The following is an 18,051-nucleotide window of genomic DNA, read 5'->3' as shown; positions in this document are numbered from 1 at the left end:
TCAAGTGCCCACGAGTCTGTTAAAATATTCGATACATTGTATACGTGAGTGTATATTCAATTTTTTATGGCACTGCAAACAAAGCTTGTGTTGGATCGTCACAAGGAGCTCTGGTTTATTTAGCCATTGTCGGGGAACCATTTATCTCTTTAATTTATGGGGTAGCGTCGCGAATGGTGGACATATTTGCGTCGAGCAGTCGACGGCTGTAGGCGCATTGTGATGGCAGTTTTTGTGAGCTGTGCACAGGCACAAGCTGGGGAGATGAGACAGTCCACTTAATAAAAAAATCTCAGAAAGGGTTAAATTAAAAAAATGATACATAATTATCACGTTGTAATTAAAGGTTAAGTGAGTTTAGAATCTCTTGTAAAATGTCTTGTATTTATTTTACACTATTATGATTACAAACAATATTTTATTTTTACGAATCTGTGAAAGGCAACTCACCTTTCGTGCAGAAAGAGAGTTGTCTGATCACATATTAAGATGAATTAGATCAACTCCTGTAACCAGAGCATGTGATTTTTTTATTGAAAGCTTATGAGCAATTACTTATTAAATATTATTTATTTTAGGTTAAGTGTATTGTCGATGATACTGAATAAACATTTCTTCTTTCTTTCTTTCATGTATGTTCCGTGTATTTAATAGTTCTTTTGTTATGGCAAGAAAACGTTGAAGACTTTCATAGTAACTTGAAGATACAACATTGTTTATTCAAATTGACCTAGCTGTTCTTTTTTCGCTGCATCAGGTTGGTAGTCGCTACCACCGACCTGCTTGATTCGCCACGGCGAGTATTGGTGCCTATTAACCATTGTTTGCGAGTTCGTTATGCGCTGCGAGTAATTTTCTTTGGTTCCAATTGTCGACTTGCGGTCGGTGCTGTAAAAACATTTATCAGAGTAGGTGTTAACGATCGAACAAAGACCACCGCGAGTTGCGAACTACTGTTCCAACAATTGACCGGACGTTGCATTCATTAATTACTACCCTCGGTGCTATTCTTGATGCATTTCTTGGTTTTATGTGTATGAGTCATAGGCATCTAAAACTGAGAAATGCAACACAAGTTGTAAACTGAGGTTTGGAAGTACGCGTTCTGGTTTTGCGGCAATGGTATAAAACTTTTTGAAATAACACTATAACATACAATTAGTTATGATACACACTGCTTTTTGTGACTTAACATAATTAAATTTATTTTAGAAATTCGAATTAAATTCAATCTTTTCATTATTTTGGCATGAAAAATGACGTGTGCATTAGCATAGGCTAGCCTATAAAGTTAAATGAAAATTGTTTTTAATTTTGTTTTCTTTATTTTACATGGCTTATATTATAACCGAAAGTTCGGCTACCAACACAAGAGTTAAAATAAGCTCTTGTTATTTTTATGCACCAGTTGTGCGACATCGTTTTATTTTTGTACAGATATTACGCTAAAGAGGCTTGTGTTTTTTAATTAAAACTGGTAGGTATCTGTATTTCAGCTAGATATTCGTTCAAGCATGTCTTCAAAATCCAGGTGGTTTTTCCATTGACTAATCGTTCACTGAACTTTTCAGGCAAAGATTTAGTCAAAATCGTTTACCTGTTTAAGCTTAAAAATGTCTAAAACCGTTGTCTATCCGAATAAAAATACTAAGGCTGAGTTACACCACCTAACTTTGACTGTAACTATGACGATAACCGGTGTATTTTGTATGGAGTTTGACAGATTTTTGACGTTTGTCAAAGTTAAAGTAAGATGGTGCAACCCACCCTAAGTGACTATTTTGTTTCTTTAACAATAACATCTCTAAATAAATGGCCCATTTACTGTTAACTTACAATACATAAAGCTTGTACCAGAATAACATTTCACTTCAGACCACAAGGAAATAAAGTTGGCCAATAAAACATTAAACGTAACACAAATCCTTGGGCAATTACTCCGGTCACGGTTGTTTAGGTTTTAATTAGTCGATGAATTACTGTGGGCTTATCGTGAGCTTGTCGTTGTTGCTTTGAACACTTGTTGTGAGCGTTTCCATTGTATAACGGCTTTGTTATGTCAAAAAATCGTTATTTTTTTTTTATCCATATCGAGAAAACTCTTGATTGTAGAATCTGACAGTCAAAAAGATATTATAATTTGTAGTAATTTTTGTTACTTTTTTTGTCATAATAATAAATGTAAGTACTTAAATATTATTTTCACTGTTACAAGTTAGTGATTTAATTTTTTTAAAGAATTTTTTAACATTAGTTATTTTATATTTCATGTAACTAAAGTGTGGTAAAAATTCATTGGTAAAGTGTGGAAAAATAAGTAACATCGTGGTTTAAAAATAAGTTTTTTTTTGTTTTAACCCAAATCTAGTTACTAACATAAATTATTTTAAAGTTAAACATTTTAATTTAAAAATTTAAAAAGTTAATGTACCTCATTAACAGTTTTTATTGGAAATTTTAGAAAATTTTACCTAACGTTGACGTTACTCAATGAAAACAGACGTGCTCCGTCAATTAAACACAAACCGGGGTGTCGAAGATAGTTACGATTAATGTCAATGACAGCTTCATTCTATCGGCTCAGCTCTCATTTCGGCCCGTTTAACTGCGCAAAATATGTTACAACGCTTAGAACACCGCTTGCGTAATAAAAATGACACAGTGAAGTTAGAAGTAGTTTAAGTTTGATGTAGGTATTTATTAGAAACTATACTTATAAAAAAATCAGTGAAAAATTAAACGACTTAATTCAATTTTGTACACTTAAAAAAAGTCAATAACATTATTAAAAAACTAAAGTATTTCTGTTTTATTTCAACTACTTTTATAGACATATCGTTAAACACCCTTGTAGGAAAAAATCGAGTAACTACTTTTGGTAAGGAAACGAATTAATAATAAAGGTTTGGGAGCCTGTTACTCTAATTACTTATTTATTTATTTATTATTTATTTATTTATGATGATCTATTAGTTGGTAGCGGTCACATTATTTAGTTTCCTAGGTGTCAAAAGTTGCCACTAGTTTACAATAAATGTGTGTAAATCAAATCCACCAAACGAACTACTGCTGTCATAGTGCACTGTGGTCATGTTTCGATAACATTGGTATTCCTATGTTTTTGTCGTTAAATTGCAGTAAAAACAGTAGATTACAGTTAGTGATTAAGCTATCGGCAATTTTAATTTAAAATCGAACGTTTTATAGCTCTTACAGTTAGGCGGTTAAAAATGTTACGTTTAAAGATTTTATCGAGGCGATAAGCGACATAAAAATAATGTAGAGGAAATAATTGTGTAATCAATAGTAGCGTTCGTGATCAACTTTGGTATTCTACAAGTAAAAGTTTTATGACTTAGAATTTATAATGTAAGTAAAATAAACACAATGTTTGTCTTACTTTATGCCTCAAAGAAATTCATCATCATCATCGTATCAGCTATAGGACGTCCACTGCTGAACATAGGCCTCCCCTAATGCTTTCCACGTTGATCGATTGATCAAAGAAATTATTCAACTTTTTTTTTTCAGAAAATGTACTACATAGGTACACTTCCTATACCAAATACACGATTGTTCTGCCTTGTGATATTTTTCACCTTGTCAACAATAAGTAGATGCCACAGTTTAAAAACTTTTTTATTTTCTAATAATGATTTCACTGTTCCTCGTCTTAGAAATAAAGGTTTTTACCAACTATTAGTCACGAAAAAAATTTAAATCGTGTAACCATATCTCTACACTAGCTGTGCCCGCGACTTCGTACGAGTAAAAAACTCGTTTTCGCAACATTTTTCATTGTTTCTCTGCTCCTATTAATCGTAGCGTGATGTTGTATAGCCAATAGCCTTGCTCGATAAATAGGCTATCTAACACTAAAATATTTTTTTAAATCGGACCAGTAGTTCCGGAGATTAGCGCGTCCAAGTAAACAAACAAACAAACAAACTCTTCAGCTTTATAATATTAGTATAGATAATCATACAGCACAGAGCAAACCCCATGGAATGTATGGGAAAAGTCATGATTTCCTAGAAACAAGAGTAAACAACTGACCACCGTGTGTCGAGGCTAATCATCTATTTGTATGCTCAGTTTTGAGATACGATGCAAATCAGGAAGCTATTGTGGTCGTGAGTCGTGACAATCCACTGTTATTATAATATTCAAATTCGTCGGACATTTCCTTCAGGTTTATTCGTGGGTGCGCTTTTTATTTTAACCTGCGATCTTGTTGTAACAGCAATTTGGAGGGTTCTGGATTAGTGATGTGCTTGTAATGGGATTTTAATCGATCGTTTTTGTCATCACATCATTTTAAATAGCAGTTGAAGCAATAAGTACACTTTTTTAACAAAAGCTTAATTTGCAACTAGGCTCTCTTTTAATTAAAGTTTTGTGTCACGGATATTTTTCTGTTACAATCTATAGTGTATATTCTATTCAAAATCTTATAAGAGTTATTTTTGATTTTTGCAAGCTTAGGTCCCTGTTCCTATTTAGTAGGGTATACAGGGCGTTAGGTAAATGGGTATATGAGCCGACACTAGTCCATGTTAACATGGGCATATAAATGGTATGGTGAAAATATCAGAAAATTGATATCTTCATTTTAATTATTTTAATTTTCATATAAATCGGATTTATTTTGTATGAAAAAAAAAATGACGATATCAAATTTATGACTTCACCATACCATTTATATGCCCATGTTAACATGGGGTAGTGTCGGCTCATATACACATTTACCTAACACCCTGTATAGCTAGTATTAGTACCTACCTACTTACAAAATGTAACTTCCATAATTTTATCGAATTACTTAAATTTTATTGTTGCTAAAAAGCTTTGTATATCTGCATTAGTAAATATATCTTTTCTTTATTTCAGGTCCTGAACATCCATGTCTTCTGCACAGCAACTCCTGCTCTAAAATCCAGTCCTCCAATTTGCTGATCTGCCGGAAAAAACCTGCTAAAATATAAAATCTTAAAAAACGCTTATCTTTTAATAATTTCGAACATCACTACCCCAGTCCCATTGAGACTCAATTCATTTATTCCTGATGTAAATGTTATAGAAAATTTACGTAAATTAACTTTATTACATTACACCCAATAGCAATTTACTGGTACATAAATATGAGAGCAGCATGCAAGGAGGATCGTTTACAAGATTGAATACTACATCTTTGAGAAGTTTATGTGTAAATCTTAGCGTTTTTAATGGTCATTTATCTATTAATTTGGAAATATGGCCGCTCGTAATCTAACTATAATTTATAGAAGCGATTTGTTTCCGACCACTTATCAAATCGTTTCCAATTTGGTGGAATATTATTGTGTAAAGTCGTTAAATATGAATAAGATACGAATTAGTATCTAAAGAGTTAGTTGACTCATATAGGTGATTTATTAGTGTAAGCAATCAAGTGGACAAGTGCAATAACATTTGCTTTAGATGTACTTATTACCGTTAATAATACAAGCAAACAAACCTTTGATCATACTAAATAGTTAGTCTAGTCCAATAGCTATCAAATAATAAGAAATATTTTTTCCTTATTAGATGGTTAAACTTCGAATATCAATTCATTGAAATTGCTATTTAATAAGACATTAAAGGCGATACATTTCTAGTAACAGATAAATTAGTAATCAATAAAACTTACGGCTAATTACACATTTCCATGCTACTAAAGTGCTAACAAACTTTATTTTACCAACCTTTCACAAATTCTAAAAACCTTGTAAACTCCTTTTATACACAAACTAATTCATGCTCCTCCTACCCAAGAACAAGCAAATAAAGGTAAAATAGAACAAAGATACAGTCATTAATTTAAAACCGTGTGTGCCTGACCACCCCAGCAAATAGAGCAAGCCCTAAGATTAAAATCAAACAAATCAATTCCATTTGTTAAGTAAACGAAGCCCGTATGAACAGATAAGAGATCATAGAGCGCGTTAATAAAATCCCCCATGATTGGTCCCATTGTTTCTCGTCGCAGATAAAGCAATTTATGTAATTAACTCCCACAACGCGTAATAGGCTAGGAGCTAGTGAACATCAGCCAGATAGTTTTGACCGTTCCTACTCCTTCGCAGACAATCATTTTAGGGTAGCTGCCAAAGCCACGATGACCCCAACTTCATGATGCACCAACGTTCTTACCTATGTTGGGAGCATGCGCTGACAAACTTTCAGCCTTTATAAAATGACGTGGGTCGGGCGTTCACTAGCTCTTAGTCTATAAGCCACATTGAGATAAACTGTGCAGTTATTAAGACATTAAAGTTTAAAGTCGTATAATTGTGTGGGATAGGAGCATTTCAATAATTGCTGGTTATGTTGCATTTTGACATGAATTTGTTGTAATTGACTTGGGGGACAATTTTATTATGCATTTGGTTCTTACTGAAGGTTGTGAAATCATATTTTATGTTATACTAGCTTTCCGCCCGCGGCTTCGCGCGCGTGGACTACATTATCTACATATTTTACGGAACCCTATTTTTTTCCAAAATAAAATTTAGCCTATGTTACTCGTGGATAATGTAGCAATATAATTTTTAAAAACGGTTCACTACTTTTGGAGCCTATTCATAACAACCAAACAAACAAACAAAGTTTTCCTCTTTATAATATTAGTGTAGATTATGTTCTAGTTATATTCTACTTCGGTAAAACTTGGGAATTTTGAGTCTTTTTGAACCTTTAATAAGAATGATAATGATTCATTTTGCAGTGCACCAAATGGATAATATACATAATGTTAACGTAGGTAAACAGAAATAGGTCATATAAACCATAATGGAACACTCACGTAATTAAACGGAGTAATTATTGTTGTATGAGCATTAAAACTCACAGTGTAAATGAAACAGTGAACTTTTCCATTTCATATGCTGATTATTGCTGATCAATCAGCTAATTGCTTGTATGCATCGTTACTCAAAATCAATGAAAATTATCGCAATTTATTTGTAAAAGAAAAATTACCTATTTTTCAAGTAGTAAGTAACATGATTGTTGATTCCTTACAGAAAAGCTTCTTCTTCTTAGGCCCAGTTTTTGATTCGTAGTTAAAATAACCAATAGTCAAATTTGACAGATGTCAAATGACAAGTGGTTAAATATCAGAAAAAAATGTTTTATAAACAAATGGTTAGCTTGACTTTTAGTAAATGTTTTAACTATTGGTTTACATTTTGTTAATAGGTATTTAACCATTAGTAGCAAAATTTAACAATTAGTTATTTTAACTATGAATCAAAAAACTGGGTCTTAGTTGTTTTGCTTTTGGCAGAGCGGTCGTGGACACATTGAAGCGTTCACGTCGGTTGTAAGGGCGCGGATGCAACTCTTCGAACGATCTCCCGCCATCTCTCCCTGTTGGTACTGCCTGACAGATTATTTATTTATTTGTAATAGGTATACAAACAGTTTACAGTCTGGGCAGTCTTTATCATTGACAAATGTCAAAAATCTGTCAAACTCCATACAAAACACGCCAGTTATCGTTGTAATTACGGTCAAAGTTAAGTGGTGCAACTCAGCCTAAGGACTCCACAAACCAAGCCCGCCAACAGCCCGGCGGCTTTATTTCAAAAGAAACATGTCGACGACTTATACGAGTACTGTCTAATGACGGCGAGCTGCGAGTTTGGTGGGTAAAATGTATTATGTAACCTGTTCCTAAAGTTACAAAAATGTCCATTTGGTTTCAGTTAAACCTAAATCTAGACGATCTGGTGAAGGTCGCGGGAGGTGCCTGGATGCGAGAGGCGCAGGATCGGTCTTCGTGGAAATCCTTGGAGGAGGCCTTTGTCCAGCAGTTGACGTCTTTCGGCTGAAATGAACGAACGAACGAAACCTAAATGTAGACCATGAGTTTTCAAATATGTAAATAAGCTTACCCTTTAAACAGACCAGCTCTCTAAAAAAGGCGATCCCACAAAGGGCATTAACAAATACGATATTATACAAAGCATCCATATTATTCAGTACATGTGTTTAAATCGGGGCTTTATTGACAGTAACGACAAACGTTCCAGAACACGATGCTGACTCCCAATGAGACGCCATTGTTCGTCACCGTATACGGTTTGAACATGATCGCATTGTTTTTGCCTCATTTCATCTTAAAAGAGCAAAAGTTGGAATGTAGATCAATGTTGTACGTATAGACGTCATCAAGGTAAACACATCTCTTATGTAGTTTGAGTAAGAACAATTTTTCAACAAATTGTCCATTTGCAACAATGAAGGCAAAGGTTGGATGGTATTTTTTACGTTTTGCTTCTAAAAAGCTTTGGTGTTACAAACATACCACCAGTCTACTACCCAACCCATAAAGTAGGTACCTATAGCTTTTCGTGAACAAAAACAGTCAATGACTTAAACCAAAAACATTGCCAATTATGTGTCATGACAACTGCTAGTTAAAATATTGTGAGTTAACATTCATATTAAATGCATTAAAAGATAATGCACTAGGTATGCAGTGACTTTTTTTTGTATAAAACCAGCCACGACCTTTTTTATGAATAAACCTATGAGCAATCGCTGAACTGTATGCCGATCTCAAGAGCTTAATTTATTCGCTAAGTTTAAAAAGCCATGTAGTTCCAATTTATGGTAATTATTATCTTCGGTCAGTCAAAAACAACAGTTAAATTTCCTTAAATGCCAATTAGTTACTTCCCAGAGGCTCTGATAGTCTTATGAATTGGATTCTAATTGCTGGCCACGCATTCGTGGCCATTTAGACTCGTTGGTACCTAACACATACTAGTGTGGTCCAATTGCTCATGTCGATATCAATAAAAACAATAGCGTTTCGGTCGCGCCACAGCGTGTGTGAGTTATTATAAGTCGCTCTACTTGCTATCGAAAATAAGATGAAACGTTGATATTGTGCATTGTGTAACATTTTGGTAAAAGACCCGATATAGTCTCCTAAAATCTTTATTCAATACTAACGAATAAGCAATATGTACAAATAATTAAATATTTTGACATCATGCATGAAGACAAGGTTTACTCATTTACTAGTAGTTTTAATAAGTTATCTTTTTTTAAATCTTGCCTTAATACTGATATCGATAAAATTCTACTCACCCACATTCACTTTCAGCGGTTAATCGATAGTTGGATAGTTGGCCCTGGGCAACCCTAGTCAAAACACTTCCGTTATTTCAACTTTTGAATTTATAATTACAGCTCAGTGGCCGAACCACCCGAGTTGAAAATTATATGTTGGCAGTCGTTAAGCAAATATTTTACTAAACGGATTTTTAATTGATGATTTTAACTTTGCTGTTCCGTTTTCGATTATGTTTCATTGGAAAGTCATTAGTATGTTTATGTAGCAAAAACTGGGAAGATTAACATAGCAAAAACATAAAAATTTAGGTTATTAATTAAAGATTATTAGGAAAAATGTTAATTGATAATAATTATGTATTTTAAAAGTCAAGGCTAATTGTAGATATAAAAAACATAATCTCAATAATACATGCAGACTATCTTTGCCTGTGATTATAAATGGGCAATTGCAGCTGCCTATGGTGATTTATACTAATTAGTGACAAGCATTTCAAGGCAGCTTAAGTATCTACCTACGTAAATGAAATCTCTGATGTTTATAAGCGCAAATACATACAGTTCCCAAGGTTCAAATATGCACGTACGATTTAATATAGAAATGTTTTTTTTCCATTTGGCAGGTTTTTCAATTGTTTGGTTATCTCCCGGCTCTTCAATGTTTCTGCGTTTAATAGGAATGTATGGAACCAGCATCATCATCATCAACGGCGTCAGCAGTCTATGGATCATCAGGTGAAAGTCTAAAACCGGCCTGATCATCACTTATCATCAGGAGAGATGGACAAGAGCTTCCTCGTTGTGGATAAAAAAAAGTTCCTAATTTTCTCTTTCTCCCCCAGACGGTTTACTCTTGGTTGCTTCTATTTTCTATGATAAAGACATTCGTGTGACAACAAATTATAAATAGATAACAGACGATATTAATACAAACCATCAGACCCCATAATCCAAACACGCGAAGTTAAAAGAATCGAGTCATCATGCCTCCACCCTTTATTTTACCCTGCAGGGAAAAACTGTCGGAAACTTACCCAAAATCACGTTAATTGGAATTCGATTTGCTCAAATTTTGGGGTAACCGTGCACATTATAGGATTTCCTTTCACCCTTCGCTATGTGAGGCTTGAGAAATCAATAGCATCGTCCCTTTGCACTTGTTGTAGGGTATGATTTTTGTTTAATCCCCCTTTTTGATGTTTTCCCTGGAAACGATGTAAATGGGCGTAGTTAAAAAGCAGTAAGGAATGATTTGCGGTTTTTTATGCAAACAAATAAAGAAAAATCTTCTAACTGTCTCAACAAAACTAGAAGGATTTTGAACTAAGATAAGGCGCCTTTAAGTTTGATAACTCCTTATTAGTCAGAAACATAGATGACCTTTTAATAAGTAGTATGACAGATATGTGACAGACAGTAGTTAAATAGTAATTAACCGTTAGATTATATTGTTATTATGTGGTTTATCTCCAGACACATTAGGCAACATGTCGTTTAGTGTCTATAGAATGTATTCGTATCATTGCAAGTACATACAGTTAGTGGCAAATAGTTCGTGGCACCCAAAGTGACCAAAAAGTAAACGATACATCATCATCATCATTATTCATCCACAGGACGTCCACTGCTGAACATAGGCCTCCCCCAATGACTTCTACCTATATCGCACGGTTGGTAGCGGCAGTAGCGGCCTGCATCCATCGCCTTTCTGCTACCTTTATCAGGTCGTCGGTCCACCTTGTGGGAGGACTTCCCACGCTGCGTTTTCCGGTACGTCAATTAACAACACAACCTTATTCCAATGTTACTAAAAACGTGTTGCGGAATTTTTGCTACTTTGTGTGTCACAAACTATTTGTCGCTAAGTCAATGAAGATATCTTAGATAAAAATGTACGTACTTCAAGAGTTACATCAAGATTTTAATTAAGTCTTAATGAGATAATGATTACTCAATAAACCTTCCTCTTCCTACACAAGTTTGACATGAAAGTAGTTATTATACAACATAATAATCAAGTTAGGTGCTTGATCATGTTTTGTTATGTAAACATGGTTTCCTATGAGCTTTGTTGATTATAAATTAATTGAAGAATAAAGGTTGATGGCGTATTGGTGCGGTAAATCGACTTGGAGACAGTGAGTTCCATGTTCGAGTCAATTCAAAATAGTTTTAGGAAATATCCTTTAAAATACTGTGTTATTTGGTACGGTTGGTGTCAAAAATAAATAAATAAATTTGACGATCTACGTTTTAATGCCCGCATGGCCTAGTGGTTTGAGTTTGTATAGAGCACCATCAGGGGAGTAGGTTCGAGTACCACTAGGAGCAATAATGTAAGTTGGCAGGTATCGGAGTCCGTGTAAGACTAATAAACTTGGATTTTAATCTAGTAGATTCATGGTACCTAAATTAGAAATGGAACTGTTAAGGCTGAGTTGTCATCTTACTTTTATTTTTACAAACGTCAAAAATCTGTCAAACTCCATACAAAATACACCGGTTATCGTTATATTTACGGTTAAAGTTAGGTGGTGCAACTCAGCCTAAGACGAGGAATTTGTCCAAATATTTGTCTCTACTGCCTTATCTGTGACAACACAAATACCTACAGCAAACATAAATCCCACGCAAAGTCACAGGTAAACAGTTAACTATTACGTCTAACAACGGTAGATGTAGTCTTTAATGGCACGTGATTAGTATGTTTATTAGGCCGAATGTATATGATTACGAGTCATAAACAAGTCCGTCTTGCGCAAGCGCCGGCAAATGATGCTCAAATGTATAATTTGGCTGGATAAACAAACATGTAGGAGTGATTATAATGTAGTAAACGATAGTGTATTTACTTTGTTAAATAGATCACTTGTTATTTAATTTAAGAATGCAAATATAGATGTTTATACAATTAATAACTTTAGGGTCCCGCAGGACACCGAATGAACCCTACGATTGAACTCCGCTGCCTGTTGCATTGTTGTATTGTACCTTTCTCAAGAAAAGGCCGTCCGTCTTTACCTAAACCTGATCACCAAGTGTGTAAAAACAATCATCATCATCATCATTTCAGCCACAGGACGTCCACTGCTGAACATAGGCCTCCCCCAATGCTAATAACAATAATAAAAATAATTACCTAGATCTCCTTAACTAACCAGAACCACTGCTGCTAAGCAGTAATAGTTTTAGTACGTGGATAGGCTATCGGCAAGAAAGATAAATCAAAATATCCTTCAGTCAAATGAAATGGCAATATAAATATTTAGTTTCAATGTTCTCAGTCGTAAATCTCAAATATTCACAAGATCATATCTCATCAAATAATGCGAGTTCACCGTCCAAGCGACGTCGACCCGATAGTGTCTTACCAACTCCTGGGCATAAGCGGGGTTACTTCGAAAAACGTTATCCGAAGTTTCGAATGTTGCTATCCCTCTCACACAAAGCAAGATGACAGTATGAGCGACGGTGACAAATAGACTCGAACCTACGTAAACGGCGTTTTGTAGCCCTGAAGATACCAAGCCTCCTAGACTCCTAGTGATATCTCCAAAACGGGAAGCTTCCTAGGGTTAACGTATTGTAATGTCACTCTTTAGAGGACAAGCGTGCTTTACGATTGTACGGCTATCGATGCGATCTGGTATTCGATGTCAAGTGGTCAACAATAGTCGGGATTTATAAATATTGCTGGTAAAATATGGGGTTGTTTCAACAAAGAAATGCTAAAGACTAAAATGTGCCTTATCAAGCGTTTAGTTTTGGACTAAACAAATTTTGCTGAGATAATTGAGTCAAATGGATGATAGTTACCGAACTGCCTTAACACACCTGATCCTAATTACAAAACGTTAAAGTCCAAAATAGCAAGAAGTTTAAAGTCACAACAAGTGCACAAAAAATCACATTGTGAAATATTTTACAACTCTACATAATATTCCCGTGTTTATTTAAGCGACAATCGTTCTGCGATCAAAGCGCGGCTTCGTATTAATTAACTGCAACTTTGCACAAAATTACATACAATTTACAACAGAATGAGATTTAGAAATATTTATTTATACAACTGATTTATCTACTCATTATCTTCACCCATAAGTAGTTAAAAAAATGCAACCATTCTTCTGAATGTGTAACTCAGCATCTATCACCAGAGATTTCATTAAGTACTCGTAATACTGCTCATTGCTGTTCTAATACAATCATTGAGATACAATCTTTATATTAAGTCAGTGATGGATGAAGTAGCTTATTATGAATGACCGTAATGAAGTTACACAATTCCTAATCATCATTGTTAATCAGTCTACCGTATCCATCCATATTGTGACTCAAGGTCGAATTCTTATGGCAGGAAATAATTATTTTAATGTCTTATGTAATTATTTTAATACGATAATGTGAATCATTATAAAGGAGTTTAATGTTTTTATCATCTACTTAGTTAACCTGTAAGTAGGATTAATTGGAAAATGTACTTAAAGATTGAAAACTTAATTGAATCGATGCGTGTCGTTGACAAAACTATGATTTATAGAAGCGAATATTACCTACTAATTACAGCATGTCTTACCACTTCAAGAAAATATATCATAATGATACATGTTCGTACAATCCTCTATTACGCTGTCTACAAGTGGTGGCAAATCAAATTAATACTCGTAATATTTGCAAAGCTACGCCTCGTTTATTAACTGCATTAAAATCATCGCTATTAATAGCCGGTTCATAATCAAAACAATTATTGTTTCTCACAGCAATAAAACGCATTGGCGGTCACATTTCATGCGGCACTCTATTGAATTTAATTGCAACCATTTATTTGATTGCTTCATTGGAAGTCACTTTCTCGTTGAAAGCCTGTCGGTCCTAATGTGACCAATAAAGATTATGTGTTGGATCATACCTTTCTAATTTAACGTAACTATTATTTAACGTATTTAACGAGCTTCTCATGTTTAATGAGCTTGGATGCTTGGTAGTCATTTATTTCTTCTCCATCGACGATGTTTCTTCTTAATCGTTGGGATTAAAAATTGTCGATGATTTTTCAAAATTGACACTGCAGTCGATTGGGCATTTTAAATTCTTAGCTACGAGTTAAGAGATTTTAGAGATAAGTTAAGAATTAATACATCTGCGTGATCGGGGGATATCTGGGAGCTATTTAATATGAGCCGTCTGTTTTTACCAGAAGACGCTTGACAATTGACATGATCATGCATAAAGTTAACAAAATGTAAGGTATTATGGACGTGAACAACTTCCCACGACATATGTTGACACGACTTCATAATCTAGAGCGTAAAATTGTAACAATCCACATCGCGAATTACATAAGAAATTAGTAACGGTGTGTGGCCATAAACATCTAGCAATAGTCCCTTTGTCATCCAACTTTCTAATTTTAAACAATGACCCGATTCCTTCGGTGGTCACGGTTCCATAAATTAGATGAAAAGAGTCCATATGTCACTTCTTGAAAGCCCTTTCAAGTGTAAAACAAACAATATTTTGCTACCGTTTGAATGTAATTGGGAGACGGAACAGATGGTAACAAAAGAATTTTTGTAACCCTATTATGTGCTAGAGACAACAACTGCTGAAGTAAAAACATGAGTCGAACAATAAGTTTGGTCGGCTGTCCGGCTTCCGTAGAACGAGATAATGACAGGCCTACTGGTATTGCATTGTCATTTAGTTTAAACCCCATGGGCTCTTTAGCTGAATCGATTGCCCACTGAGATGCGAGATTCTCAGAACAAGGCATTACGTCTGGACAATTTGTTAGAATTCTTTGTTGAAGATTTGGTATTTTGCAATGTTGAGTATTGTTGCGTTCGCGTTTGACAAGTGAAAAATGAAACTAAGGCAAACAAATACGGACTACTACTGTTCTATTCATATTTTTAAAATAACTCTATAAATACTTAAAAATACTACGCATGTAATGTAGGTAAGTAAAAGACATAATGCACGTGGGTGATGAGAATTGTTTAATTGATATACCTAACTCCAAATATTTCAAATAAGTGCCATAAACAATCACAAAACAAAAAAAGTAGGAAAGCAAAGCACGTACCTATTCTATTCTTTTATTTGACAACTAATCAGAAATCCAAAACTTTTGTGTGCACGCACAATAAATGTAACAAAGCAAGGAAAACATCAGTGCCTCTACCATGAGTTTACCTACCGAGCATCTCGCTATCGAGGGCGTAAAAAAATGTATGGCAAATTGTACAGCGCCTCTAGCGGTTAGTAGCTGAACCACAGCAAAATTAAAAACACTACCATGAGTTCATCTCAAATCGTTAGGTAAAAAACCTATCTAAATGAATACGATAGCGACTAAAGTTTTTATTAAGTTTCATACAAATAACTTACCATGAGTTGCAATTTTCAAAGATGTCATCGAAAAATACCTTAGCTGTCACAGTAACGTAACTCACTGGCTTATTGACGTGTGAAAAGCAAAATAAAATTGTGGTTTTAGGTCATTTTAGGTGTTTTCTTTAATAAATTATGTCGGAAAGAAGTTTATTACGATGGAACATGTTATCAGCATGTGGGCAGACCTCCCACTAGGTGGACCGACGATCTGGTGAAGGTCGCGGGAAGAACCTGGATGCGGGCACATTGTGGAGATTCTTGGGGGAGGGAGACGATGCTGCGTTTCCCAGAGATATGCGAGGGAATTGTGTCGTGCGAAGATGTCTAGCTGTGCTGTGAAAATGTGTGCGGGTTTCCACCAAAGCTGTGCGAGGAAAATGTATCGTACGAGGATGTGTAGCAGAGATTTGAAAATGCTCATTAGTGTTGTACAGCCTGAGCCTTTTCTACCTGAGATGTGCTGACCGAGGCGAGGTAAATGAAGCGATTCTATTGGTTCTTTACAAACACATCCTTCGCTACGCATCCTCGCACATCTCTGGTGGAAACGCAGCCTTACGAGATCATGATAGAAAGCTAATCCGACAATGAATATGTATTTTCATAAGTTGAAATTTACTTTTGTTTTTAATCAGTCTCTGTATTATGTACCTATTAGGTTTTGTGAAATAAATAGTCAATAAAAATTAATCATTTTATTTTCAACTAGCTTTTGCCCGCGGCTTCGTCCGCGTGAAATTTAGTTTGTCACAGATCGTCATAATTATAGCCTATATGTTAATCTGGGTTATAAACAATAATACTGTAAAGTTTTATCAAAATCAGTTCAGTAGTTTTTGCGTGAAAGAGTAACAAACATCCAGACATCCAAACTTTCGCATTTTTAATATTAAGTAGGATATTAGTAGGATATGTATTTACTTAATTATTATTACTGACGAGATTGCTACCATGTATGTTTAGTGACCATGAAAGATTAAAACAATATAATGTATTTAATTAATTATAATATCTTAAGTTTTACAATATTAAGGTAGGTATATCCATCCAGTTACCCTAGGTCTTTATTATGGATTTAATTTACAAGTAGTTATTTACAAGCACTCTGCTCTAAATCCTTTGGCTTCAGGGAAGAACCTGGACCGCCACCAGTCCAGTGTTCCCTTGGCAGCTCTGTGTATGCGAGTTGCCTTCTTCTTGCTGTTTAAAGTCACTCCACACCTTAACAAATAAACATTACAAATAATAATGACGAAATAAGATAAAAGCAATCAAAATGAATAAAGTAGTAGGTATTTATACACACTTTTCTCAATTTCTCAGTAGTTTTCGTGTCGCCAGTGGCATCAGCATTTCACGTTCGCGTGTCCGTTAGTTCCACCCACCGTTGACTATTGTTGGCTCTTTCTTGGGGCCCTTCAGTGGGCATACTCAGATCGCCATATCTATAAAAAAACAACTTTATTGTATCTAGAAAATATAAATCTAGCACTCATATTACTGAATTTTAGCTAGGCACGTGGAAGTTATGCTGGGAAGGTTGTATTTCTCCAAAAAAACCAGCTCAAAATTATTCGTTTCATTTCGAAATTCCTCCACTACATAGTATGTTTATTTTTACTTAACTTACCTTTCCATAAATTCTACAATCGGTTTAAACGGATAGGCGCAGGTTCTCATTTTCCTATCCTGGTTAAAATCCAATTTTTTGTGGAAAATTATTCATCAATAATCCTTCAACAAAACATGTTTTGTTATCTGTTGTCATGACAACAGCTGCGTCAAAGTCGCAATGACAAGAAATAAACAATACAAATTTAAAATCATCATGTTAATTCAGCTTTAAGCACTGTTCTAGGACACTTAAATTTTGCAGTGTTTTTTTTGACATTTTTGTTATTTCCTACTCTATCTTTTCTATATAGTTAGAAAGGAGCGGCATTCGTTCTTTCATTCATCCATTCATAGAGTGTGAAGTTGGATACGTTAACATGTTCACCAACATGCCATCACAAAACCATCGAATTATCGCTGGCGAGTAAAGTAAACGGTAATTGAACTCATGGTATGATTTTAATGCAAACTTCATCGATCCACGTTTAAACTCTATCGACTGTAGTATACGAATACAAGTTTTCGATGGCAACTCATGGTAGAGGCACAGGTATCGTGTGTCAATGCGCAATATATCTTTTGTGCCGAACACTGTATCTATGTCAAAGTAGAACTACAAAAATACTGCGTCTAAAACGCAATCGAATATTTCGGGTTCACAATACGAGTTTGACAAAAAATTACGGACAATTGGCCTTGTAACTTGAATACAGATCATTATCTCGGATTTGGGATGGCTTATCGTTGCGGCAAACGAACCGATCGGCTGCTAATACGCCGGTACTTACCATACAGCTGTTTGATAAATTTTCCTCTCGATTACCATTCGTATTGATACAATCGTATTTGAACTAATTGTTTCTTCATCCGTTTATAGGATATATTGTATTTACACGTGATTCAAGACACCGGATAAATAGTAAATCATGCCGG

General features: G+C 34.8%; 2 long non-coding RNA genes across 2 annotated transcripts; both read right to left on the bottom strand.

Moving 5' to 3' along the window:
• Positions 1-693: 693 nt before the first annotated feature.
• Positions 694-1,886, bottom strand: LOC135075889 (uncharacterized). Its single transcript, XR_010258143.1, has 2 exons — positions 1,837-1,886; positions 694-888 (listed from the first exon to the last, which is right to left on the bottom strand). It is a non-coding gene; the product is annotated as an uncharacterized LOC135075889 (long non-coding RNA).
• Positions 1,887-16,340: 14,454 nt separating this feature from the next.
• LOC135075888 (uncharacterized) lies at positions 16,341-17,499 on the bottom strand. The gene is made up of 3 exons (XR_010258142.1): positions 17,135-17,499; positions 16,811-16,949; positions 16,341-16,725 (listed from the first exon to the last, which is right to left on the bottom strand). It is a non-coding gene; the product is annotated as an uncharacterized LOC135075888 (long non-coding RNA).
• Between the last annotated feature and the right edge of the window lie 552 nt (positions 17,500-18,051).

The sequence above is a fragment of the Ostrinia nubilalis genome, chromosome 11 (genome assembly GCF_963855985.1).
Source record: "Ostrinia nubilalis chromosome 11, ilOstNubi1.1, whole genome shotgun sequence".
Classification (NCBI taxonomy): Eukaryota; Metazoa; Arthropoda; class Insecta; order Lepidoptera; family Crambidae; genus Ostrinia; species Ostrinia nubilalis.
This window is presented reverse-complemented; position numbering and strand designations above follow the sequence as displayed.